General features: G+C 47.2%; 1 non-coding gene across 1 annotated transcript; it reads left to right on the forward strand.

The window, feature by feature from the left end:
• The first annotated feature begins 5,481 nt into the window (after positions 1-5,481).
• Positions 5,482-5,626, forward strand: LOC133773082 (small nucleolar RNA SNORD15). Its single transcript, XR_009867868.1, has one exon. It is a non-coding gene; the product is annotated as a small nucleolar RNA SNORD15 (small nucleolar RNA).
• The last annotated feature ends 2,009 nt before the right edge of the window (positions 5,627-7,635 follow it).

A 7,635-nucleotide genomic window follows, 5' to 3' on the forward strand; every position in this document is an offset into this window, starting at 1 on the left:
TGCAAGCCCAGCCTCAGAGTGGGAGGAGTCTGCAAAGTTACAGGGCACAGGACACTGAGACAGGGAAAACATTAATCAGACTGTTAATGAATCCAGTCTGCTGCAGCATCTGTCTTTCATGTTGGAAGCCTCTCTCAAATGTCTCATGATCCTGACTGCCCACTCATATCTGGCAGGGAGGCAACGGAGAACCAGCTGGGAGCTCTGGGAGGGTCAGCAGAGCTTGTGGAGAGCTGGAGGTCTCTGAAAATCAGAAGAAAGCTGACCTTTCCGGGAGAGGTCTCCAAACATCTGCTTATGGGTCTTTTTTTTTTTTTTAAGGATTTATTTATTTGAAAGAGTTACAGAGAGAGGTAGAGACAAAAAGAGAGGTCTTCCATCCACTGGTTCACTCCCCAAATGGCCACAACTACTGAAGCTGCGCCGATCTGAAGCCAGGAGCAAGGCGCTTCTTCCTGGTCTCCCATGTGGATGCAGGAGCCAAAGACTTGGGCCATCTTCTACTGCGATCCCAGGCCATAGCAGAGAGCTGAACTGCAAGAGAAGCAGCCAAGACTAGAACCGGAGCCCATATAAGATACCAGTGCTTCAGGCCAGGGCTTTAACCTGCTGCGCCACAGTGCCAGCCCTTTATAGGTCTTTTCTTGAAGACATTTCTTTTTCCCAGAGAAAAACACTCTATTTTCCTTCTTAGGGTGGGGTATAGCGCCTGCTGATCATGACAACAGGTGAGAGCAGGGGTTAGCAGAAATATACACATATTCACAGACACCTCAGGTTTGCAGTCCCAAGCCTCCTCGCTGCCATTGTCTATGCCCAGTGTCCCAGAGTTCAAGGCCTCGCTGATTCTTTTTTGCCACAAACTAAACATCCGGACTTCTCTGTGTGGTAGGCAAAGCAAAGATGGGTGAAAACTATTGGGGGGGGGGGTGGCAGTTGCCTGGCTATGATGGCGAGGAGCCTCTGGGGTGGTCCATGGTGCACTTGCTACATGTTCAGACTTTTACCCAATCCCCCCCAGACTTTCCACCAAGCCTTATGTGTTTCCTTCAGAGGTCTCTCTCCAGGCTGAATGTGGCTACTTTTGAGACTTCTTGTATTGTAATACTACTTGACTTTAAAAAACATCTCTATGCTAAACAGACATTTAATCGTAAAAGACAAATAGGTATGAAGGAGAAGAGTTTGACACTTTCCTCAGGAGCAGAATTCCAACTGAACCTCTGGGTTGGGCCAGTTCATTTGGAAGCTATACTCTGAGCAACAGTTCCCTCTCTGAGCGACCCAGTTCCCTCTCCGTATCTGATTGTCTGAAAAAGTGGTAGCACTTTCCAGCTTTATTCACATCATGACTAACATAGGAAATGATACTATATGCAGAGTGCACTGGTTACTCATGGCTATGTGGCCTAACAGCTGTGGCTTAAGTTGCCCTAGGTCTTTCCCACACATCCCAAGGGCCAAGGAGAGCAACATGTAGGCACACTTGAAATTTGTGCACACCACATCCATGAGTAAGCTCTGCCTCAAATTATCTGCGGTAATGAATCTGTTTTTTCCTTTATTTCTAGTCTGCAGCCTAAGGCATGGTCCTACTGCAAGAGACTCATACCCTCCTCACCACCTACAGGTTCATCAGCACCCACACTAGCCTACATCCTAGTCAACAAGACACCTGCAAGTCACACACTGGATGCTGCAGCAACATAAAGTAGACTTAGATGTTTCCAAACACTTTTCAGCTTCTATATTTATCTTGTCGTGGTCCAGTAATAAGTTCACTGACAGGCACCCATGTGTAGTCCACACTTGATTTTCTAAGATTGTTTCTTGCCACCAGGAAAGTTGAAGACCTAAAAGTCAATTTACATCTAGAACATTCAGTTTTTCTTTGTTTTTTTTTTTTTTTAATCTGATTTTATCTGTTTTATCCCAGACCACTCCATGGGTCAGCAGCAAAAGCCACAAGTCTTTGTTTGTTTTTAAAACTTATTTATTTGAAATGGTAAAGTGGGATAAACAGAGAGAGAGAGAGAGGAATAAAGATTTTGAATCTGCTGGTTCACTCCCCAAACACCCACAAACAACCAAGGCTGAACCAAAGCCAGGAGCCTGGAATTCCATCAGGTCTCTTACCTGGGTGGCAGTGACTCAAGTTCTTGGACCACCATCTACTGCCTTCCTAACTGTATTAGCATGAAGCTGGATTCAAAGTGGAGTGAGTAATCAGGATTTAAATCTGCTGTATCACAACACCTGCTGCCCACAAGTCTTTTTAAGACATTCTTCTGCCTTAGAAATTGAAACTTCCCACATGCAGATGAAGATGCTTACAAACCAAGGAGGTAATGTGATTTTCCCAAAGGCCGGCAGCTGGTTGGTGGCAAATCTCTGAATCCAGCTCGATGTCTTTGTCCACTACTCCAATGTGACTTGAAACAACAATATGCATTCTTCTTATCAAGTCTGTTTCACAATTATCCAGCAAGACTTCTGCTAATTTTCCTAACCTCCAAGTATCAGCTAAAATAAGAACAGAGCTGCCAAATATGCAGTTGGTGTGTGCAGGAGTGGGTACTTTCTCAGTAGCCCCCAAGTTCCCATCTGACAGGTGGCCATGAAGCTTCAGGAAAGGGCTGTGCCATTGCGAGGCTCAGGGCCCAGAGTGCACCCCTGACACAGCAGAGAGGGACTCTCGACAACAGAGAAGATGCCATGTGGACCGGAGCCATTGTTCAAGCCACCAGATCCCACCAGTGACTAAACAAGCAAGCGCATGTGCATGGAAGGGTCTGCAGATCTGAAACCACATCACCGCAGGAAAACTGGAAAGAGGAGATGTTCAGGCTGGAGAGAAAATTTAAGGAATCATAGAGTTATTAACAAACATTGGAAGAATGGTCCCATGGCAGAAGGATTAGACGTGTTCCAAGCAGTTCCAAAAGTTCATTCTAGGAAGAGTCACTTTCATGTGCAGAGGAGTTTTTAGTAGGTACAGTTGTATTATGATAGATGGAACAATTGTTTTAAAAGGCAGTGTGTTCCCTGTCACCAAAGACATTCAAGCAAGGACATTTGAGAAGGCATCAGGTATCGCCAGATAAAATACAACATGCTTCATTATGTTTGAATTTTAAATAAACTACAGATACTTTTAGTGTAAGTATGTCCCAAATATTATACAAGGTAACTACGCAAGGGCAGGTATTCGATGCAATGGTTAGGATGCTACTGGAATGCCTTTATCCAGTGATCAGAGTACCTGGGTACGAGTCTCAATTCTGTTTCCTGTTCTAGCTTTCTGCTAAAGCACACCCAGGATTGCGATGGGTGATGGCTCGAATATGTGAGTCCCTGCCATCCTTGTGGGAGACCCAGACCAAAGGCTCCTGGCTTCAGCCTGGGCCAGCCACAACCATTGCAGGCATTTGGAGAGGAAACTAACAAATGGAAGACCATTCCCATTCTCTCTCTCTTCGCATTTCAAATAAGAAAAAAAAATTGTAAAGATAACTTTACTAGCAAAGTATTTGTTCCTTATCTGAAATTTGAGTTTCACTAGGTTTCCCCTACTTTGATTTGCTAAATCTGGCAACACTAAGTAGTGAGGAACAGTCTGGGCTATGATTTTTCCTACTCCTTTTAAGATTATAGGAAGGTGTGCTGAGACAGCCAGGCTGTTGTTGGTCTAAATGAAAAACATAATTTTTCTCTAGAAAAACTGCCCCTCCGAGTCTCTTAGAGCTAATAGAAACTACCCAGCTGCTCCAGCCGGGGCTGTCATTACAGAGCTCAATAAAATGGATCCTCTTCAGCTCTGGGGGATTGAGAGCTGCAGGGCTTCCTCACGCAACAATGAGAACTTGTCGCTTTTGTTTAGTAAACATAATGTGTGACACCAGGCGCTCCCCTCGTTTGTTTGTATGTGGCTGCACTGCCAGCCAGGGGCAAGGCCTGTGGCTCCATGGTCAGGGATCTTGTTAGAAAGTAAGCAAAGACCATAGGTGTTCCCTGGAGAAAAGACACAAGAGCCAATCAGAAAAGAACTCATGCAGAACACCCCCCTCCCTTCCACCTAAGACGTGCAACCCTGCCTGTGCCACCTCATGGGGAGAGGACCCATCACGTGGTCTCTCCCCTAAGCCCTCAAGTCAAAAATTGAGTCTGCTTCTTGGTGTGGCTGGTCCTCTCTGTCAGCTGGTCCAACACACTGTCAGGTCAAAGAACCCTAAAGGAAAACCGCAAGTACTGAGATGTGGTTCTGAATTTCCGGTCTTTCATCAGGTGAAGCCAGATGCTTGCCTCTCACCAGCTCAGTGACTTGAAGGAGGCAGGTGTTTCTTGCCGTTACTATTCTTAAAGCTTCCAAAGGCTCAAGGTCCTCCAAAGGGAAACAGAAAAACCTGGAAATGCCTAGCTCATTTCCCTTGGCTCACCCACACCTGAGTCTCTGTTTCAAACTGATCTGTTACATATGAGCATCACTCTTCAAAGAATTCGTGATAGAGGCTATACATGGCATCCGGTCCTGGGGTAAGCAGACACCACGCAGCTGCCTGGCCTACTGAGCTGGGTGAGTGTTCTAGCTGTGAACCCTTCCAACCAAAGAGGGTGGCAGTGGAGGAAGCACCCAGCTGCAGAAAGGGGCTAGAGAGAAGAAGAGACCCAGGCCAATGTGTAAACGGTCAAATCTACTCATTAAACAGGCAAACTGGGAAGCAGGGGAGGCTGACTTGTTAGGAGCATGTTATACAGAGTCCTTATTTGCCTGCTCCAGAGAAAATTGATGCTGAGCAGCCGGAGTCTAAATCCATTGACCTTGTGGCTCAGACCAAGTTGAAGAGCAGGGCTGGATGTGCCTACAAATTAGCAGAGGTGAAAACAGACTCGTTTCATCTTCTTTCTCTGCAAGCAGCCAGCTTGGCTCAGCTACAGCAGGATGGCTCTGGGTAGCCATTGCACACAAAAGTACTATTTGTCAACTGCTCCACAGAGGCCAGGGAGCCAAAATTCCAACTTTGTTCCGTACTTTTAGGGACCTGCCCTGAGCAGAGAACTGCAAATTCAACAGCTATCCATTTGGGCTGTGTTTGCCAGAGACACCTCAAGAAGGCACATCTTGTAAGGCCCACAGGTTTTATCTAGCATCAGCCAGGCCTTTCCAGGTGAATCAGCAAGGAATTCCCATGCCTGTTGGAGGGACCGCAAAGGCTGGGACTCACACTCCAGTATCTTTCTCTGGTGATGCCAAGGTTGCCTAGCAAGACCTTCATCTCCATTCTTTTGCATCTGACTCCACTCCCCCTTCCCCTCCAACCCAGCCTCTGCAGAAACAAACCAGCCAACCCTTACTTTCCACTTGGGCCTTCCAAATCCCCTTAACCAGTGTGAAAGACAATTCTATCACCACAAACTGGAAGCCAGCATCTCCCTGCCTCAGCTCACACCACCATTCATGCCAGAACGAAAATAGGTGGTTTTCTTTGGTGATGATGCAATGACAAGTCAGAAGGTCACATCCTGCCCTTGGGCCATATCAGTGCCACATTCTGTGGTGCTGTGCGTGGGTTCCTTTGGCAAAAATGTCCTGTTCATTGACTGATTTAGAGGCATTTGTCTGAGAAGGGACCACATCAGAGGTCCTTGGGTCAACTCTTCCTGTTGTGTGGTAGGGGCTAGTGAACCCTAGCTAGGTCCTAACTCTGTTTCCTAGGTGTGCTGGGGATCAAGGTGAAGATGATGCTGTTCTGGCACCCAAGTGGTAAGATTGGCCCCAAGAAGCCCCTGCCCTACCACATGAGCGTTGTGGAACCCAAAGATGAGATTCTGCCCACCACCCCATCTCGGAGCAGAAGGGTGGGAAGCCAGAGCCGCCTGCCATGCCCCAGCCAGTCCCCATAGCATACCAGGGTCTCCTTGGCAGCTGTATGCAGTCTGGATGTTACTTTATAAAGATCTTTAATAAAATCTTGTACAAAGGAAAAAAAAGAAAATAGGTGGTTTTAAAAGAGAATCAGGAGAGAAAGCAGTGACAAGAGATGAAGGGATAAAGGCAGGAAAATGGGAAGAGAGAGAGGAGAAGGAGGAAGTGTGGAGACAGAATAAAGGATGGGGAGGGCAGCTGGCAAAGGGAAAACTGAGAGTCGAACCACTGTTTGCTCACTTCAGCCCTCCTGAGAACCAGAACAATGTCACTAATAAAGGGCAGAGACACCATCGGCCCTGGGGAGAGTCAGGACTACAGGGTTCCAGCCTCTGAGCCTCCAGGATGAACAAAGGAGCTCACCTTCACCGTGGGATGGGAATGTACACAGAGAAGCACCTTCCATTGCAGGGCAGAGGTGGAGTGGGACAGGGTCTGGAGAAACTGAGCCCTACAGACACAGGCAGGCGGCTTAGACATGTACCCCAGGACCGCAGGGGAGTGTATGTCATTCCCCAGGCCTTCTCTCTCCCACGTCCAACATTGCTTTGAGGTCATTTCCTGTTCTTTTTGCTGAATTCCTACTGTTAGGACTTCCCCATAGACCTTCACCTCAGTGGGACACTGCAGAAAATGACCATAGACCATCCTTTCCTAAGAACTCAGAACACTGGAGTAAACAAAGAAACCAGAAGCTGGTGCTGTGGTGTAGTAGTTTAACCTCTGCCTGCAGCACCAGCATCTCATATGGGTGCCTGTTTGAGTCCCAGCTGCTCCATGTCTGATCCAGCTCCCAGCTGATGGCCTGGGTAGGCAGTAGAAGATGGCCCAAGTGCCTGAGCCGTTGCCCACATGGAAAACCCAGAGGAAGATCCTGGCTCCTGGCATTGGATAAGCCCTGCTCTGGCCTTTGTGGCCATTTGGGAAGTGAACCAGTCTCTCTGTCTCTCCCTCTCTCTGCAACTCTGCCACTCAAATAAATAAATAAATCTCAAAAAAAAATTTTAAATAGTAAAAAATTTTTAAACATAGAAAAAGAGGGGTCAGCACTGTGGCATAGCAGGTAAGTCCGCCGCCTGCAGTGCCAGCATCCCATATGGGCACCAATTTGATACCTGGCTGCTCCATTTCCAAACCAGCTCTCTGCTATGGCCTGGGAAAGCAGTGGAGGATGGCCCAGGTCCTTGGGCCCCTGCACCACGTGGAAAGACCCGGAGGAGGCTCTGGGATCCTGGCTTCAAATTGGCACAACTCTGGCTGTTGCGGACATTTGGGGAGTGAATCGTAAGATGGAGGGTCCTCCACCTCTCTGTCTGCTTCTCCTTCTCTCTCTCTGTAAAATCTGACTTTCAAATAAATAAATAAATCTTAAAAAAAAAATAGAAAAAGAAAGAAATCAAAGAAAGCCAGCATGGTCAATCCTGCTGCCTGCCCCACCCTAGAGTTGCCCTTCATCTGGAGAGAAGAGATTTGACGGGAAGATTTCCAGCAGTAGCAACCCCATTCACACCCCAAACCACCACCCTGCCAGAAATTCCATCATTGACTATCCATCAGTTTTTGATGCCTTATAGTGAATGGGCTTGGCTGATTGCACAGGAAAGGAAAGTGACAAATACAAAGTCCTCCCTGCTCAGGAGAGTCTCCGGCCTTGTATAACCATACATACAAAACACATTTATCCAAACATTTGATATATTCACACCTTTCCA

This window comes from Lepus europaeus, chromosome 13 (genome assembly GCF_033115175.1).
Source record: "Lepus europaeus isolate LE1 chromosome 13, mLepTim1.pri, whole genome shotgun sequence".
Classification (NCBI taxonomy): Eukaryota; Metazoa; Chordata; class Mammalia; order Lagomorpha; family Leporidae; genus Lepus; species Lepus europaeus.